Here is a 22,160-nt window from a genome sequence, read left to right on the forward strand (position 1 = left end):
TAGTAACAGCAGCCAATGCCTCTCAAATAACTACTTCATGGACACAATGACAGATGACTGAGACCTTTAGCAATATGCTGTGCTTGAGAAGAAGACCCATGAAACCAACTGTTGTGACAGATACTGGTGTCAGGCAACTGGTACCTATGCCAGTGGCATGTAAAAGCACCTATTACACTCCATAGTGATATTAGTGTTAAGAAGGGCATCCAGCCATAGAAACCATGCTGAATCAGACTGGAGCATGGTGCAGCCCTCAGCTTTCCAGCCCTGGTCAAAGCGTCCATCCCATGCCAGCATGGACAATGGACGTTAAATGATAATGATAAGGATGATGATGAACTACCTATTATAAAAAAAATAAACACAGTGCATAATGTAACTTGTGATACACTATGCCCGACAAAAAAAGATGGAATGTTCACAGCTGGAATGACTTTAATCATAGCTCTGTTTGACCAAAGCTAACTTAGAGTTAACCAACAACAACAAGAGATATGCAGGAAGATCTGTTTTCTCATGACTGCTGATCTACCATGTGTGTAGTGCACCAACTAAGTAAGTAGAGGCAGGTATTTTATAGAAAGATATTTGACAAAGGAAATTCATTAAAAAATTGATGGTTTTCAAAACAATTATCTATGTTCTGGCTGGAATTACTCCAATGAAGTAGAGTCATTAGCCAATAATGGTTTTTGTTGGTGTAAAACATCATGCCAATCCTCATCAATCAGGCCTATGGTTAAAAGTATTCTAGAGTTTTCCTAGCCATAGTACACTTTGCACCATACTATCTAATGTATCGTTCTTTCCTAAGACTTATGGGGAACTTGGCTATCACATCTAGCAAGTTAAGTAAATGCATAAACATGCCCTGTCATTGTTGGTCTGTAACCCCAGGTCATATTGATCAAATAGTCAGTAATCCCTTCATCCATATATATATGTGTGTGTGTGTATATACATACATACGGTGGTGCACCAGCATGACCGCAGCCACTTGGCTGAAACACATCATCATCATCATCATCATCGTTTAACGTCCGCTTTCCATGCTAGCATGGGTTGGACGATTTGACTGAGGACTGGTGAAACCGGATGGCAACACCAGGCTCCAGTCTGATTTGGCAGAGTTTCTACAGCTGGATGCCCTTCCTAACGCCAACCACTCAGAGAGTGTAGTGGGTGCTTTTACGTGTCACCCGCACGAAAACGGCCACGCTCGAAATGGTGTCTTTTATGTGCCACCCGCACAAGCCAGTCCAGGGGCACTGGCAACGATCTTGCTCGAAAATCCTACAGGAGCCAGTCAGGCGGTACTGGCAACGGCCACGCTCAAAATGGTGCATCTCATGTGCCACCCGCACAAGAACCAGTCCAGGGGCACTGGCAACGATCTTACTTGGCTTGCCGGGTCTTCTCACGCACAGCCCATTTCCAAAGGTCTCGGTCCGTAGTCATCGCCTCGGTGAGGCCCAATGTACGAAGGTCTTGCCTCACCACCTCAGCCCAGGTCTTCCTGGGCCTACCTCTTCCACGGGTTCCCTCAACTGTTAGGGTGTGGCACTTTTTCACGCAGCTATCCTCCTCCATTCTCACCACATGTCCATACCAGCGCAATCGTCTCTCTTGCACGCCACAACTGATGCTTATAAATAAATAAATATACATATATATATATATATATATATATATATAGATAGATAGATAGATAGATAGATAGATAGATAGATAGATAGATAGATAGATAGATAGATAGATAGATAGATACATACATAGATAAATATATATATTATCTTGCATTTTAATATGTTACTTAGGCATTGTGAGATTAATAATCAGGTGTATAACTCAATATACATGTGCTTCAGAATGAAGCATTAATCAAGTACAGAATAGTCATAATAAAATGAGATGACAAAGGCATAAATCATTATCTTATGAACTTTCATTAGCTTACAGCTGTTTCTGCTATATCTTCTGGAGAACATCTCTGTAAAGTGTTCAAGGCTAATGAATTGAATAAACCAACATTTAAAAGGTTTTCCCACTATAACCATAGCATCCTTTTATTGATATATAAAGACCTGTCTCGGTCATGAATGACCATGAGATTGCACCCAAAAATTTACCCTCTGAAGCACAAGTCTGGGCAGTGTTGTTTATGGAAGAACAGCAGTTACCCAGGCATACCAGCTTCCCCTCTCCACACCACCAATGTTATCCAAGGGAAAGGCAAAGGCTGATACAGCTGGATACCAGTGACATCACAACTCATTTCTACAGCTGAGTGAACTGCAGCAATATGAAATAAAGCGCCTTGCTCAAGAACACAACACACAGCCTTGTCCAGAAATCAAATTCACTACCTCATGATTGTGAGCCTGACACTCTAACCACTGACCATGCACCTTCATTATTGATATATAGGACAACCTTATTTAATGTAGCCTTTCCTCATTCAAAACTAATGTGATTTCAGGGTGACTCAACTGCACCTTCTAGTAAGCACAGCAACCACATAGAGAATTCTTGGGCCAATACTTATTGATATTATCACATATGGAATATTAAAACACAATGAATAATTCAGTCCTAGGTACATTAGGCATAAAAAAGTTGAAATATCATGGCTGGAGTGTCAGGTGAACAATGAAAGTGGAATCAGAAGTTAACATGGGAAAGATAAATATTCTTTATGTAGACAAATTATGGAATAAATATAAGAGTTGTAGACTAATTATAGAATAAGCATAGGATATGCTGGCCAATTATGGAATAATTATAGGAATTGCAGCGTCATAATAGATGTGAGTTGGGAAAATATTGGAAATTGATGTTCTCTAGTAGACATTTAAACATTTGACAATCTCGTTGTTGTTCTTTATTTAAGTGATTTAAGCACTGTCTGAGTATGGAAAAAAAAAATTATTTTCTGAACTACCATGCAAATAGGGAGGAAATGATACGAAGGAAATTTGTGGATTTTTCATTATATCAACAGAAAAAGTGGGTATTTTTGTATCATTAAGTGATGTTTTTGTAATAGTTCTGTATGAGGTAGGGGGTGCAAGAGGTTAATGTTACTGCAACTGAAGAATCTCTAGTGCAGAGAAAAACACAAAAAGAATGAAATAATGATAATAATAACAAATAAATAAAAATGAATAAATAAAGAACCAAATTGTATCAGACAGTACAAAATATATGTTCTATTTATTTATTTGCTGGATATCAATTGATTAAACCAATGTTAACAAATCTTAAAGACAAATAAAAAAAAATATGTTCAGTCTCACCCCGGAGCTAAATTGTCTACATTTCTGTTCTATATATAGACTGACGAGATTGCAATATTTTGCCATTCTAGCATGGTACAGAATATTAATATAGTACACACACACACATACATACCTATACAAAAATATATGTACAGGGACAGAATAATATAGATACATAGATAATTAGATATAGACAGATAAATACACACACACACACACACACATACATAAATATATGTAAAGAGAGACAGAGTGATAAAGATACACAAATGATTAGAGATAGGTAGTTAGATAAATAAATACATATACACAGATGCATGCACACATACAAACTTATACATAAATATATATAGTGAGATATAGAATGATACAGATAAACAGATAATTACATATAGGCAGATACATAAGTATATAAATATATGTATGCACACACACAGAGAAAGTGTGTGTACTCACTTTCTCAAACAAATACATAAATATGTGAAAACAGCAGCCACCACTGCTACTGTCACCTCATGCACACTGACAGTGCACATCTAGCACAGCATGCTAGCTTCATTTCTTTCCAGTCAATGCATACCCTCTGCATTTCATTAGCAATATAGATATGCAATTCATATACTTTTTCTACTATAGGCACAAAGGCCTGAAATTTTGGGGGAAGGGGCAAGTCAATTACATTGACCCAGTACACAACTGGTACTTAATTTATTGACCCCCGAAAGGATGAAAGGCAAAGTCGACTTCAGCGGAATTTTAACTCAGAACATAGCAGCAAACGAAATACCACCAAGCATTTCTCATGGCGTGCTAACGATTCTGCCAGCCCACCACCTTGCTATGCAATTCATATACTAACATCATACAGTTTGCCTTTCAATCTGACAGAAATAATAGCTCAAAAGAAATAATCAGCAGAAATAATAGCGCTCTGTACATTCTCCAGACTGTTCTTACTCTGGCTATTATACTTTCAGAACATCATCTTCCACAGCTAATTAGATCAACTAGGTAGTATAATTATCTAAAACATCAAGGGACCATCTCGAGCATTCAAGAATATCTATTCCCCACATACTTTTAGTGTTTATAGCCCCTATGCATCTGCCACATACAAAGTCTACTTTCCCTGTTACCTTGCCTGTGATACCACTGCACCTTTTGCGCACACATTTTTTGCACTGAGCAACAGTATGAAATTTCTACCCATTCCTTTTCTACATATCAAGCAAGGTAATTTCTTTGATGAAAGTAGCGTCCTGTCATTTTTCCTATTTGCTATATCTTTGGTCTTTGCTAAGTTAACTTTGAGTTCTTTTTGATTTCAGGTTCTGCTTCTATGCCTGGAATGTCTTTTCTAGTTCTGCTACAAATTTCACTACATGGTCATCATCATATAACAGTTCCCATGAGCAACTGGTTTTAAATTCCTCTGTCATAGTTAGGAAGACACTAGTGAATAGGCATGAACTGAGAAACAAGTTCTGATGTGCCCATACCCACATGCTGAATTTGTCACTGCATGTATTGCTAACTCTCAGTTGACTGATATGGCTTGTGAGAGCAGCCACCAAATCACAGAGTAAGGGACCCTAGCAAGGCTTTTTTCAGGTCAATGGATGGTAATCAGAGCAGTTAACATTTTATTAAATACTTCTCATACAGTTGCTTCATCTGGAAGAGAGTATCAGAGCTATTTCCTGTTACAAAACCAAACTGCATTTCATCTAAGTTAATTTTCTTTGTAATAAATTGAACTATAACTCATTCTGTAACTTCTATAACATGGCTCAACAATCTGATAACTTTGTAAATACATCTCTAAAGCATGTTTACCTTGTATTATATTTAACATAGCTTTCTTCATCTTTGTTGTCTAAATTTGCACAAGAGTGGCTGTGTGGTAAGGCAGTGAGCTGGCAGAAACGTTAGCATATCGGGCGAAATGCTTAGCGGTATTTTATCAGTCATTACGCTCTGAGTTCAAATTCTACCAAGGTCGACTTTGCCTTTCAACCTTCTGGGGTTGTACCAGTTACGCATTGGGGTCAATGTAATCGAATTAATCCCTTTGTCTGTCCTTGTTTGTCCCTCTATGTTTAGCCCCTTGTGGGCAATAAAGAAATAAGAAGCTTGCTTCCCAACCACATGATTCAGGGTTCAGTCCCAATGCGTGGTGCCTTGGGCAAGTGTCTTTTATTATAGCCTTGGGTCAACCAAAGCTTTGTGAGTGGATTTGGTAGACAGAAACAGAAAGAAGCTCATTGTATGTGTGTGTGTGTGTGTGTGTGTGTTTATGTATGTTTGTGTGTGTGTGCAGGGGTCTGGCTGTACGTTTAAGAAGTTCACTTTGCAACTACATGGTTTCAAGTTCAGTCTTACCATGTAGCACATTGGGCAAATGTTTCTTATTATAGTTCCAGGCTGACCAATGGTTTGCAAGTGAATTTGGTAGAGGGAAACTGTGGAGGCCTGTTGCATGTGTGTAAATATGTGCATGCGTATGCACATCAGTGCCTGTCTCTCACAACTTAGCAACTAATGTTGGTTTGTTTACATCCTCATAACTGAACAGTACAGCAAAAACAAGACCAACAGAACCAATACAACACTTTGTAACAAGAGAAAAAATAATGTGTGTGTGTGTATACACATATAAAGACCCCCCACCCCCGGTTATGAATGACCATGGGATTGCACCTAGAAAGATACCCTCCCAAGCACAAGTCCAGGCAAGGTTGTTTGCGAAATATCAACAGTCATCCATGCATACCAGCTTCCCCTCTCCAAGCCACTGATGTTATCCAAGGGGAAAGGCAAAAGCTGAGACAGATTGGCACCAGTGATGTTGCAATTCCTTTCTACAGCTGAGTGAACTGCGGCAATGTGAAATAAAGTGTCTTGCTCAAGAACACAGCCCAGTCCAGGAATCAAACTCATAACCTCATGATCATAAGCCTGACATACTAACCATTGAGCCATCCACTTTCACATGTATATATATGCATATATACATGCATATATATATATATATTTACATACAAGGGTGTGTGTGTGTGTATATATATAGGTAAATTTGTTATTGAAAATGCACCTAAATTTGAAATACTTGGAATTGTTTTTAGATAAATTTATTTACATATATACCAAACTAGCTTCAACATTACTTTTTGTTTATCAAAGGTAAAAATTTAGAATTATGAATTAGAAAAAACATGTTTAAAAGTTTCAAAGTCGACAAGTTTAAATGTTCATAACAATCAATAATATATAAACTGTGGATCATCTTGTTTAAGTGCTCAAAATTCAATAGTGCTTAAATGCACTATTGAATTTATATAAATATATATATATATATATATGTGTGTGTGTGTGTGGGTGTATTTACACACACATATAAACATATATAGTTGTTATGTATGTGTGCATGCATGTGCGTATGTGTGTGTGTGTTTGATCTACCTTAGAATATTAATACTGGAAAGACAATCCAGTGAGAGAGTCATTACATCACTGGTTGACTTACTAGAAACAGTAGTCAAATCTCTCAAATTACACCTTACAGATGTATATAAGAAAGAACATACTGAATAATATATTCAAAGGTAAATTATGTCAGAGAAAAATAAAAACTGGATGGTCATCATTCCAGAACTTTGGTCACATGTTTGCATGACCAAAGCTGAATTGTTGTGGCTAATGATAATAAACAATCTGAAAGGAAAAATGTGAAGTCAACTGAGGTAGAATTTGAACTCAGATTATAAGGACAAGAGACTACATTTTATCATTAAGGAGAAAGCATCTTTAGAGGAAAAGGAGTTTTATTTTATGTATTTTTGTAATGTTTTTATCAGAGAATTGATCCAAACAGAAGTCCAAAATGGGGATTTTTTAATAAAAACCTGCTTTTTATGAATCTGTCTATGCAAAGACTTCCACAACATTTACTTGTCAATCTAGATTCTATTCTAATATAGTTCCGCAATTACTTTTCACTAAATTTGCTGGTAAATGACAGTGAGAAGAAGAACATGATGCATTTCTAAAAGATCCTTTTGATACAAAGAACTAATCTGCAGAACTCTAACCTGAGTTTAGAGACTATCAAGTCAATTCTCTCATTCTTTATGTATTCCATCTGTTTTCAGAGATGGAATTCATTAAACTAGAAAAGCAAGAAAAAGAAAGGAGGAGAAAGAGTTATTTTAAGAATTTATACTGATGCCTTAAAAGATGCAGCTCTGCTAGATTTTCCCAGATAACATTGTATAAACTAATTCCATAGTTGTAGGATTTGATTCCAAGTGACAGAGCAGTGTTGGTTGGGTTTAATTTAAACATACATGTTGCTGTTATGACTTCAAAGAAGGAAAAATACACAGCCTTCTGAATAGACCAGTTAACCAATTGCTGTATTTATTCACATCAATTCCTTGTAGTTAAAGAGGAAATGGAACACTATATCTATTCTGTGCACTTAACAGAGAACTGAATTGAATTCAAAGACTAAGTTGTAGGGAGAGAAAACAAGGAAGACATATAGGGAGAGAGCATGTGAGTGGGTAAAGCCCATTTTACCACATTAGATATATACACAGACAGATGGCAAAGAGATTCTGACACCACAAGATTGAATCTGAATGACATTACTTAAACAAATTGCCTACTGAAAATTACCTCTTTAGACCAGAAAATTAGAAAAGATATCTATTTTTAACTTGATATCCAATCATAGATGATCTATACGAACTTTTTACATGAATCATGTTTTATGGATACATCTTGGGCTTGCAGAAAGGAAAAATACAATAAATGTATACTGATGTCTAATAGTGCCTTTTTATGATAAGCTGTAAACGATCAGCCGAGAGGATATGGTAATAAAAGTATATCGAATTCAATGACACGGCAGGTAGCTTTGGAAACGATATTACAACTGACAGCAGGCTGCTTTTACAATACTTCTAAGTAATTAGAATTTATTTCTGAAAAAAAAAAAAAAGAATTTTTTTTTTAATACATTGGAAGAAAAAGGAAAAATAAACTAAAAGAGTGCAATGCTTTAATTGCATAGAGAGTTGTTCATAAAAACCATTATGAAAAGCAACCAAAATTTGTTTACTGACTTACAGAAATGAAAACATTTTTAGGCCTACCATCTTAATTTTTATTACAGAAAGGAGATATAAAAATATTTCAAAAGCATTACTGATTTGACAGATCAGTTGTGTTTGCTTGTGTTTTTTTTTTCTTCATTAAGAAGCTATATTATAACACTTATAAAATTGGTTCTGCTTTATTTTTAAAGATAAAGACTATCTGTCCATATCAGTTTTAACTCTTTAACATTCATATTTCTCTGTCAAATCTAATGCTCATTTATTCACATTGTTTTGTATTAATCATGCATTATTTCATAGCTTTGAGAGTTCAAAGGTGATGATTGCTTATTTTTAGAATGACAATGTAGGGTCAGTGTGAGAAGTTTGGTCTGGTCAGTTTGAACATGAAACAGGTAGAATATTTTGATTGGATATGGCCGGTTTAAATGCTACAGGGTTAAATGTTTAACTGAAACCTATATGCTCTGACCAACACTTTAAAATATATATTGGTCATGTTCCATTTTATAAGAAAGATGCCAAATATTTTGAATTAAAATATGTATTATTTGTATGCAAACAATACAATGAAACTAAGCTGAAAATTCCTAAATGAAGCTACAGTTTCTTCTTTAGGATTTTCTACATTTGGATGCTCTTCCTATCACCGACACTCACATATTTTCAATCAAGGTAATATTTCCCCATGATCAAACATACAAGGGGGTGCTGAAAAGTTCCTGGCATTGGGTAAAAGAAAATACAAGAGGATTAGTTAACTATGATTTTATTCAACGTATTCCCCTCTCAGATTCATACACTTACTGCAGCAGTCCTCCAGTTTTTCTAAGCCCTGTAAAAGAATTCGTCAGGTTGAGCCTCCAGCCAGGCCTTTCGAGATACCATTAAAGCCAGGAACTTTTCAGCACCCCACTCTTATTTCTCACAGAAGACTAGAAACAAACAACATCAGTTTTATGCCAATAATTCTCATTTACAGCCATCACATGTCTAGACAAAGGTACTCACAAGCACCAACACACACACACACACATGGTGAGTTTCTTTCAGTTTTCGTCTACCAGATCCATTCACAAGGCTTTGGCAGGTCCAGGGCTATTGTAGAAGACACTTGCCGAGACGACCATGTAGTTGGGAAGCAAACCACACAACCATACATGTGCCTATAGGTACATCAATTAATCAACTGAGTTCTAATCAAAGTATTAAGCAAATTAGTATTTTACAGACATTAACTGGCAAAATTAATATGACAGACACTAATTATATCTGATGTGATCTGAGATTTTAACTGTTTATTTGCCTAAATACTTTAACCTTTTTTATGGGTTATATGTCTAATTATATGCTCTACTTATATGTTTCAATTAATTATGGAAGTAATGAAAAATTTGAAGGAATTTAGTGAATTAATTAACTTTATCAATATTAATGTGGTTTTTGGAACAAAATTAAAAATTACTTGAATAAAATTATGATAAGTTTTAAATATAAACACTTTAACTCTTTAGTATAAAATGGCCATATCTGGCCCAAATATTATGTGTATTCTATGTTCAAATCAGCCAGATCTGGTCTCTCACACCTACTCTACAATGTCACTCTAAAATAAACAGTCACATGACAGTGTATAATTAAATTCAAAACAATGAGAATAAATAATGACAGATTAATCTCAATCCTAAAGGGTTAAAACAGGTATATTTGCATCACAGAATCAGGGGTGGTGGCCCCAGGTGGGTAGACAGGTATAACAGAATCAGAGGTAGAGGTCTCAGGTGGACGGGCAACAAAGGAATAAAATATTCTGTCTTTAGCCTTCAGATTACTGTGTCAAATGTAATACTTATTTTTTTATTCATATTGTTTTCAGTTAATCATACATTGTCTTGATAGCTTCAAGATATTGATGATGTGAACATTCATTTTCAAAAATGATATTGTAGGGTGGGTGTGAGAGGCAGATCTGGCTAGTTAGATTTTGTTTTACACTTTTACTCTTAATTTTGTTCCTCTCTACAAATAGAAAGTTAAGTTCTACAACAGCATCATTTAGAAATGGTACAACTACTGAGCCCAATTGATGATACTGGCTTTAATCAAGCAAATTTGTCACTAACATGTCCCAGAGTAATGAAATGCCTAAGAGAACAAGATAACTAACTATAAATTGATGTTATAAGAAATTACTTTAATTTCACTTTATTTCTCATTGTTTACTTATCTAGGGTGTAGGAACTAATTTCATCAGGGAAAATTACATACAGCAGACAAGCATTCTTTCCAGGAGGATATGCATTTCTTCTCTGATTTACACAAGAGAAACTAATATGAAAACTTTACCATAAGGATATATTTTCTCAAAAAACACCTATATTGTTGATATATATTTTGTTTTTGGAAGAGCATTGTAGTTTGCTTGAAGCATTGTGATACAGAAGTAAGATAACAAATAAATACTGAAGACAGAGAGCTTCGAACAATGCAAAAAGAGAAAGTTAAGTAACCTTTATATATTTCTGGCAATCAACATGGTAGGATCTACATAAACTTAAATTTCTTTAAGCTGTCCACTTCTGATGATGGGCCTTTGAACTTGAAATATATGAAGGTTATTTTACTTACCCTTTTCACATTGTAAGAAGCACTTTGTCTTCTTTATTTATTTTACTCTTGTTTTTAGGGGATTTTTCTTTCCATTTCTTTTTTATGGGATCCTTGTTTTTGGACTAAAGTATTCATTTTCCAGCTGCACCAACTCTATACTGTCACTAGTTTCAGATTTCCTATATTCCTGAACTTTCTTCCTACAACTGACAGCCATCCAACCTAATCAACGACCATCCTTACCATTCTCTTCCTAAATGTAATGGCGCTTACACCGTCTTAACTAAATCTTGTAATTTATACAAAATTTCTATCAAAACAATTGCAATAATGTCATTTTTGGGACCAAAGCAAGATGGAAGAATAAAATTAAAATTATGTATAAAATCACAAGAACCAACAGCTAAAGTATGGAACATGAAAAATATATCCAATACTGATCGATAAAATCCAAGTTGCATTGTAATCCCATAAATATCGGACTTTAAACAAATGTTTCTTGCCAGTCTACAGTATCATACACACATGTCTCTGCAAACTGGTGATAAATCAGAAATACACCATATGGATTATAAAATATTCTTAGATTATAGTGGCGGTGGAGAAGATGGTAAATAAAAAGATAAGAATTGATATTAAGTTTTGATATGAAGGCAAAAAGTGATATATTCTTGAAGAATTTACATAAACTATACACAATCACATACATAGAGTAAATACATGCATATATATATATGTATGTATATATGTATATATATATATATATATATATATATATACACACACACACACTTATATACACACACACTCATGCGCACTCATACACACATACACACCATGTATACATACATACATGCATGCATGCATACACTGCATAGCACACAAGTATACACACAGTATAATATACAAACGTACTCACTTACATACATAGATTACATAACATTCATGCACACACACACATAATTACATGCAGGTACACAACAATAAACACATTCATAAACATATATAGTTATTGCTTTCTTGGAAGTTTATTGGATAAAAGAGGAAATGAGAGATGGGATTTAAAGAAGGGGGAGGAGATAAGGAACAAAGAGAGTGGGGAGAGGTAAGGACTAAAGAAGGAGAAGATGAGAGGAGGAAAGAGAGATAGAAAGGTGTAAGAAATTAAGAATGTTTTTTTGAAAATAGATATAGAAAAGGATAGATATATCTACAGATATGAACAAATGCATATGCATATATATATGTATATATATATATATATATATATATATATATATATATATATATATAGGTGTGAAAGTTGGTATGTGAAAGCACGTGGTTGGATGTATAAAAGCAACGTTTATATACCAAAACGATTTTCTAACATTTTTCTGACATAATTTAAATATATACTTTAACCATGTAACACAAGCCTTCTGTAGTTTTTTCACTCTTATTATCTTTTATATATATATATATATATATATATATATATATATATATATATATATATATATCAGAACAACATACATTGAAATCATAAGCACATTCACGGATGATAATAGTTCAATATGCAACTATATCTGTGTGCAAAGAGAGTTGAGAAAGAAATTAAATGACAGACACACACACACACACACACACACGTGCACGCGCACACACACACACACACGTGCACGCACACACACACACATACATATATATACATACATACATAAGGAGCCTTGGATTTAGGTTAGAAACTAGCTCTTTCTCTATTGGCAAGAAATCTTGAAATAAAACTGAATAATGGCATACACACACACACACACATACATGACTGTGTGGTTGAGGAGTATCACAACACTATGCAAAGTCCCACTGTACCTATATCTTGGGCAAGTGTCTTCTACTGTAGCCATGAACCACCAAACATTTGCAAGTGCATTTGGTAGATGTATATGTGCACATGCACACACATGTACGTATGTATGCATGTGTACTTGAGTGAGTATGTATGTTTGTATCTCTTTATTCAATAGACTAGAAGAAATATTACCTTGCTTGGAAACAGGTGTGGGTTGGTGACAGGAAGGGCATCCAGTTGTTAAAAAAGTCTGCCTCAGTGAATTTTGTCTAACCATTGCAAGCATGAGAAAGTGAACACTGGAACAATGACGATGGTGGTGGCAGTAGTGATGATTTTCCATTACAGGGCTAACATTAGACTATTTTCTATAGTCAATATATGGTGAAGGCTTATAATTCTATATGCAAAATTTCACTTGCTGCCATTTCCTAATTCGTGCAGAATTCACACATATATCAATAGTTTTAGCAGTATTTCTCAAAAGAGATGGGGTGGACACCCTCATTGGTAGGACATGGTAATATTTTGATAGGGCATAGGTTACTTAAGAATGGGATATAAGTATATAATAAGTGATTAAAACATGAAATTAAGTTTTAATTAAAACGTCTCTTGAATATACATATAACATCATCATCATCATTTAACGTCCGTTGTTCATGCTGGCATGGGTCGGACGGTTTGACCAGGGCTGGAAGGCTGCACCAAACTCCAGTCATATTTGGCATGGTTTCTATGGCTGGATGCCCTTCCTAATGCCAACCACTCCAAGAGTGTAATGGGTGCTTTACGTGCCACTGGCATGGGTGCCATTTACGTGACACTGATATCTACCATGACTGTGGTTTTGCTCGGCTTGATGGGGCTTCTTTTCAAGCACAACATAAAGCCAAAAGTCATAGTCATTATTTCCATGAGGCTGAACACTTGAAAGGAGCTCAGCCACTTTGCCTCCATGAAGCCTAATGCTCAAAAGGTGGTTTTTACGTGCCACCAGCATGGGTGCCAGTAACGTGACACCAGCATCAGCGACAACTATGATTTCACTTGGCTTGACAGGACCTCTCAAGCACAGCATATCGCCAACAGTCTCAGTCACCAGTCATTGCCTCTGTGAGGCCCAACATTTGAAGATCATGCTTTACCACCTCGTCCTATGTCTTCCTGGGTCTACCTCTACCACTGGTTCCTTTCACAGTTAGAGATCAGCACTCCTTTACACAGCTGTCCTCTCATCCATATGCATCACATGACCATACCAACACAGTCCTTTCTTTTGCACACAACATTTGATGCCTCTTATTTACAACTTTTCTCTCAAGATGCTTGCACTCTGATAAACATGCACACTGGCATTGCACATCCAGAAAAACATACTGGCTTCATTTCTTACAAGCTTACACATGTCCTTGGCTGTCACAGCCCATGTTTCACTGCCATGTAGCATAGCTGTTCACGCACAAGCATCATGGTATCTGCCTTTCCCTCTGAGAAAGAGAGGCTCCTTGTTGCCAGTAGAGGCAAGAGCTCTCTGAACTTTGCTCAGAACTTTGCATTCACCTCCACTACTAACTTGGTCACCTAGATCAGGGGTTTTCAAACTTTTTGACTTGCAGACCCCTTTATATTTCAGGCTTTACCTTAGGGACCCCCTTATAAACGCTTATGAAATTAATACATAAATATTTGCTTAAAATAACATATATTTTTACATTTATTTATTTAACAGTATTTAACAAATAGGTTTATTGTCAATTAAAAGATTTCGATTAAAAAACATATATAAAATCAAATTACCCATAAAAAGTATTTGCTGTCCACGGACCCCCTGTCTTGTCCTTGTGGACCCCCTGTTGTTTGCGGACCACAGTTTGAAAACCCCTGACCTAGATAATGGAAGCTATCAACTACCTTTGGCTTACCCACTGGCAGTTGATGGAGTCTATTTTCTGTGCAATAAACTGCGTATACTTCTAAAATGCACAAAATATCTTAATTGTTTTAGACAATTCCTAATGATATTTAGTTTAAAAAATGTTTTTTTGTTTTTTTTTAACATCGAGTGGCTATGAGTGTCCAGCACAGTAAAATAGGAACCAAGGGGTCCATAGATAAAAAATGGTTGAGACCCTTTGCTCTACATAGTCATTCAACCTGATAAGAAATATTAGCCAAACTTCCCTAATACTACATCTTATTGTCTTAATAGGAATAAAAAATATGGTAAACAATAATCTTAGATATATTAAAAGATGGAATGGTCATAACTGGAATACTTCTGACCATAGTTTTGCATGATCGGAGATGACTTAAAGCTAAACATCAACAACACCAATCAACGGCATAGCAGATCCTGTGTGTGATTATTAATGTTCTCTCTCTCTCTCTCTCTCTCTCTCTCTCCAGACATTGACTTAGAGGCATTCTAGTCTCCAGTGAATCCTTACTGCCACATCATCCATTCTACTTCTCATCATTCTCAGCTCCTTAAACCGCCTCTGCAACACACACTCCCTCATACATATACATACACTGGCAAATACACACACACATACATATGCACACATACATATGCACACACACATATTAAAATATTACAAACAGTCTTTCATTCCAAACACTGTCTCACTGTCAAACACCAACCCCTTCTATGTGCTCCCTATTCATTACACCAAATATCACTTATACACACATGGTATTCTTCTGTTAAGAAATATACACCTCATTCTATATTGCTCCACCACATCCAAGACTTCACTACACCAACACCGCAACAAAATTCAACCAGGATTGAACCTATATAACAACAACCTGTCACTAATTACATTGCTAATAACAACTTTCATTACTATTTAATTAAAAATCTCTTCATGGCCACCTAAGAAATGGCAATGACAACATTGCCTTCATTGGTCTGTTTTTCTTTGAATCACAGTAGCTAGTACACGAGTCTATACATGTGTAAATGTGTAGGATGAGACAATTTAGTGTGGCTATTTGGACACTTGTGATTTGATACAGCTGACTGAACACTGAACTTGTTTTAGTGAAAGTACTTTTTGGCACTGCAAGCAAACACACCCACATGTGCATGTATATAGAAATACAGATATACACGAAGAGAGTGGGAGATGGTGTGAAGAGACATTACGATTTATTAATTGAACATGAGTGACATAAGCACTTTCTGCTCACCTCACATATATAAAAGGAAATATGCTCACACACACACAAACAAAGAGTGAGAGATGGAGAGAACGAGAGAAAGTTTAAAAAAAGGGAAACATTAAGATGTTTGATGTCAAGTAAGTCAGCATCAAATCAGCAAAGCCAAACAGATAGAGCTGAAACATCTTGTGCCAAAGCATCTCATACATATATACATGTAGGTATTGTGTGTGTGTGTGTGTATGAGAGAGAGAGAGAGAGAGAGAGAGAGAGAAACATAGACCAAATGCTTATTGTCAGAGTCTGAGTTTCAGGGGGAAAACTAGTTGTGCCATACATCCTCAGCATTATATAATCCACTGAATAGAGCTCTTAGTTAATAGTAGAGAACAGAATAAGAGATATAAGCATGTGGAATGTATTTAGTTATCTTTTGTTGCTTGATCACAAAGCTCACATATACAATTTTGTTTGTTTGTCTTTGTCTCTGACAAAGGTGCTATCTTTACATACATACTGGTTTCAATTTTTGGCACAAGGCTGGTAATTTCAGGGAGTTGGTTAAGTCGATTACAATGACCCCAGTGCTTAACTGGTGCTTATTTTATCAACCCTGAAAGGATGAAAAGCAAAACTGACCTCAGCAGAATTTGGACTCAGAATGTAATGATGGACGAAATACTGCTAAGTATTTTGCTCAGTGTGCTGATGGTTCTGCCAGTTTGCCACCCAATATCAACCATTCATTCATGCTCTCTTCTAATGAACCTACCATATGCTCACACGCCATCTAGTATTATGAGAATGTATTTTACTTAATTATAATATTGTAATGAAAGAGTTACCTCCTCTACTACTTTGATCGGCTCAGCTCAGAGAAACACTAGCATTTGAGAAAGAAATACAACTTTCATCTTCAACATTGAACTCTCTGTTATGAAGAACTCAGATTTTCAATTTATACTTCTTGGACTCATGATTCTGGTGACTATTTTACCTTGACCAATATTTGGCTATTGACACAATTATTTTGTAACAACTCTGTACTGCCATTATTGGAAATTTTTAACATATTTCTCAATACATAATTGAATTGTAAAGACATGTTTGTTTTACTTGCTGGTTTCGAGCAGAGACTGTTTCCTTGTCATGCAGTAACCGTAACACTAGCAACAGCATGCAGGTACATGCCCCCACTCCTTCTCCCAGCTGAGAGGACTTTGTGTTGCAGGTACTGGTGCCATGTACAATGCACTCATGTTGGTGCTGCATAAAATGCACTTGTGCCAGTACCACACAGATGCATCTATGCTGGTGGCACATAAAACACCTAGCTCACTCTGTAAAGTGGTTGGCATTAGGAAGGGCATTCAACCATAGAAACCATGCCAAAACAGACAATTGGAGCCTGGACAACTCTTTGGCTGGTCAGCTCCAGTTAAACTGTCCAACCCATGCCAGTATGGAAAATGGATGTTAAATGACAATTATGATTTATTTAAATGTGTTGTGTATGATTATGTACCTACATGTACATCTGCGATAGTTTGTTAACGTACATGTGCACATGACTATGTATTCACATGTGGAGATGCAATGGTATAAGAAAACTGAAAAATTAAATACACTAGGTTCTATTGAATTTTCTAACAGCAAATAAAAACAAAGCAAACAACTTCTCAGTTCAAAGGTGAAGGTTTCATAATGATTTGTTAAATGGTTTCATTGTACTGATTCTCATTTCTCGACCATGACTTCTTATCTCACTTAACAAATACTCTCTCTCTCTCTCTCTTTCTCTGTATGTGTGGCACATGTGTGTATATATACATACATAGATACATACATATATATATATATATATACACACACACGCACACGTATACTTACACATGCACACACATATATATATATATATATATATACACACACATATATATACATACACAAATATATATATATATATATGCACGCACACACACTAATTTGTATATTATCACTTCTAAAGTTGCAATAAAAGATTTCTAAGTGTGCTGGCCAACAGAAATTTTTTATCTTTTGGTTTTTTTAAAAAAGCCAAATTCCTCAGATTCCTAAGTAACTACACATGCCATACCATAACGACTGCCAAATTTCTAAATTTATTATGTAACAACAGAAAAAAAAAACTTTCAATAACGAAAGCGAATACCACATTACTATATCCTAAAAACAGGAAAAAAAATTAAACAGGCAATAAAAGGTTCATCTACCCCCACCCACCCAAATACAATACAAATACTGCTTTTGCAACAAAATTTGCACTCAGTCTCATAGAGAAATACCAAATTTAGACTTGCTTAAAATATAATGCTATCCCTATATTTTTGAAACACCCATCTGTAGTTCCTTCTTCACCTTCCTTTGAAATTTAGCGCTATCTCTCCTCCTCTTTCCCCATCTTCTTCATCCATCTTTGAACTTTATTTTTATATTTGACATCACTGTTACCACCATCAACATTAAGAGGGAGTTTATGTGATTGCTGTGAAGGCACATGGCTCAGTGGTTAAAGTGTCAGGCTCACAATCATGAGGCAGTGAGTTCAATTCCTGGACTGGGCTGTGTGTTGTGTTCTTGACCAAATCGCTTTATTTTCCCATTGCTCCAGTTCACTCAGCTGTAGAAATGAGTTGTGATGTCACAGGTGCCAAACTATATTTTTAAGCAATTCCTAATAATATTTAATTACAAAAATGTAAAACATCAAAGGGCTATGAGGGTCTACCCAAGTAAAATAGGAACGAGAGGGGTCCATATGTAAAAAATGGTTGAGAACTAGATATTATCACCAGCATTTCATTTTATCTACCGAAATTACCAACTTGGTATTAACATCAAGCTCAATGACTTGCACTTGGCACTAAGCCTAGACAATGTATAGTTAACATCATGTTTAACAACAGGAGGTTGGCACTGAGCTTAACAAACTTCAATTCACATCAATCTGGAATGATATGCCTGATTTCAAGCTAAACAGCATGAATTGATTCACATATTAACAAATAAGTTGAATCTAAAAGTCTTAAATCAGAAGTCACTTTAATTAGCTGCTGTTGTAAGGGAATCTAAAAAGAAATCAGAATATATGGATTATAGGAACACCCATGACTGTGTAGTAAGAAGTTTGCTTCCCAACCACAAGGTTTTGGGTTCAGTCTCAAAGCATGGCACTTTTTGGCAGATGCCTCAGGCTGACCAAACCCTTGTGTATGGATTTTATATATGGAAACAGATAGAAGCCCATCGTGTGTGTGTGTGTGTGTGTGTGTGTGTGTGTGTGTGTGTGTGCACGCATGTGTATGCATGTATATGTGTGTGTGTGTGTATATATATGTATGTGTATGGATATATTTATATTTATATATACACATGTTTGTGTGTGTCTGTGTGTGTGTGAGAGAGAAAGAGGGACATTGTGTTCGTGTTTGTCCCCTGCCACCACTGCTTGACCACTGGTGTTGCTTTGTTTATATCCCCATAACATAGTGGTTTGGCAAATGAAACCAGGAGAAACAAGGTGGTGCCCCAGCATCACTGCAGTTCAATGACTCAAATAAGTAAAAGATAGAAAAATAAAGGACAAAAGATACTGGAAGAGAAAAAATAACATGGGTGCAGGCGTGGCTGCATGGTAAAAAAACTTGCTTCCCAGCCACATGGTTCCAGGTTCAGTCCCACTGTGTGGCGCCTTGGGCAACTGTCTTCTATCATAGCCTTGAGTTAACCAAAGCCTTGTGAGTGGATTTGGTAGACTGGAACTGATAGAAGCCCATCGTATATATATATGTATATATATACTTATGTGTGTATCTGTGTGTCTGTGTTTGTCCCCCATCACCACTTGACAACTGGTGTTGGTGTATTTACATCCCTGCAACTTAATGGTTCAGCAAAAGCAACTAATAGAAGAAGTGTCAGGTTTAAAAAATAAGTTCTGGGGTCAATTCATTCTACTAAAAATTCAAGGCAGTGCCCCAGCATAGCTGCAGTCTAATGACTGAAACAGGTAAAAGATAAAAGATACTTGTGGCTATAGTTGTCTAGTCCCAGATCAGCTCTGATGAAGCAAGCCTATATTTAAAAGCGCTAAACTATGACTGTCTGTTTTTTTGTTTTTTTTCCCAGGGCAACATACACCTGTCTCCAACATTTCTAAGACAGCAAGATGTGATTTGAGGTAGATGTGGTTACTATTTCAGCTAGAACAAGTGATTGCGTAGAGGCTCTCTCATTGTCTCAAACTGATTTGTGTTCAACACTCAAGAGATTTCATGAACTATACATGGACTGATCTATTACCAAAGCTGGTAGTTTGCTATTGTAAGAAATATATTTAGCTCCTCAAAGAATGGTAGAAAAGCAATGAATGTAAAGTTGCATGTGTGCATGGGTGTGTATACATATGAGTGTGTGTATATGTGTGTGTGTGTATATATATATATATATATATATATATATATATGCATGTAGGTATGTGTGTATGTGCTTGTGTGTGTATGTTTGTCCCCACTGGAATGAGCATTAGAAATGTATTTCCCAAATAATTAATGCATTTGGGTATTTTGGGTTGTTTCCATAATAGGAAAACAGTGTGACATTTGTCACTTTACGCTGAAATTACATCTAACAATCCTGTTATGCTAGTGCCACTGTGGTGTGTGCACGTGTGTGTGTGTGTGTGTGCATGTGTATTAATGTGTATGTGTATATGTGATGGGGGAGGTGAATGGAGTACACATACATATGTGTATGCATGCAAAATACAATGCCAGTGTAAGTTCTTCACCTGGTTGTGAGAACAGAATGTGAATAAACTATATTTGGTTGCTATGGAAGAAAGCAGGGTTATATTGGGAAGGAATTTGTGAGCAATAAATAGCTAAGTCTCTCAATATTGCATGAGAGAAACAGAAAAGGTAAATAAATAATAAATAAATAAGTAAATGAAGAAAATGAGCAATGTAGAGGGACTGATGCCTAAGGGCTGCTGGATGAAAGATTCCAGCAGTTTGGGTGAAATACCATCCTTGGTAAGTATGCCAGTAACCATCTACAGAATTCCTGCTAATGAAGAACTTGTATTCCAGGATAACATCAGTCTGTTGTAATAAGGGTCTTCTGTGTGTGTGTGTGTAAGCATGTGTGTAAGCATGTGCTTCTATGTGCACATACACATATGCACACATACATGTCCATACATACATTCATACATACATACATACATACACACACATATGATTGGGGTGAAGCATCAGTTGCAGGGTTGAAAAGGAGAATTATTTTGCTTATTTTACAGATATTTAAGGAAGTATTATGGGAAGTAGATTATTATTATTATTATTATTATTATTAGTTCTCGAAGCGTACACATGTTTGTTTACTTAGCTCTGAAGTTAGACTATATTTATAGCATAAGTAAATGAATTTTCTTTGGATTACTTGCTAAAAAGGATTATAATACTCTGAGGAAATCCTGTCCTCTATACCTGGAGGGTAGACAATTAAGAAGAAGGTTTGTTTTTACAGCCTTTTTTCTTATTTATTTACATATACAATATTTTCACTTTCAAAGCAACCGTACAAAAACAGTACGACAAAATTTTGCAACAGCCAACAAAGAAAAAACTAAAACAGTCAAAAAATACATAACCGAATTAACAAAAAGAAAAAAAAATAAACATTTAAATGAACAATTACTATACAAAAATATTCCAAACAGTCTAACAGGTGGTTTCAAAGACAGCAATATTTACAATTGAAATTGGTCATATAGTAGCTGTGTTAAACCAAACCATACCTCAATTATGCAAAAAACAAAACAAGCATAATTTTTAAACTTCCATGAAAAAATGTACTGGGGAGAATTTTGTGAGATCAAACAGTAGTTTTTGGCCTCAGGAACTAATCTAAGAGAGCGAAGAGAAAAATTACTTGCTGTGGAAGGGGACTTAATTATCCATCATGATAAGAATTACAAAAGGCACTTCAGGACATCTCAAGAAAATTCCTCTCAGTCAATAAAGGGAAAAGTTAAGGCACTATCTGCTGCCCTTTTAAAACTGAAAGCTCAGCCAAAACGCAAGCTGAAACTGTTACAAATAA

The 22,160-nt window shown here is 35.7% G+C and overlaps 1 protein-coding gene across 11 annotated transcripts in view; it reads right to left on the reverse strand.

Annotated features, from left to right (window-relative positions):
• Positions 1 to 22,160, reverse strand: part of LOC106873829 (pleckstrin homology domain-containing family H member 2) — a 719,935-nt gene that overhangs the window by 356,769 nt on the left and 341,006 nt on the right. The gene's annotated exons all lie outside the window — the stretch shown is intronic.

Source organism: Octopus bimaculoides, chromosome 6, assembly GCF_046866305.1.
Source record: "Octopus bimaculoides isolate indiv1 chromosome 6, ASM4686630v1, whole genome shotgun sequence".
Classification (NCBI taxonomy): domain Eukaryota; kingdom Metazoa; phylum Mollusca; class Cephalopoda; order Octopoda; family Octopodidae; genus Octopus; species Octopus bimaculoides.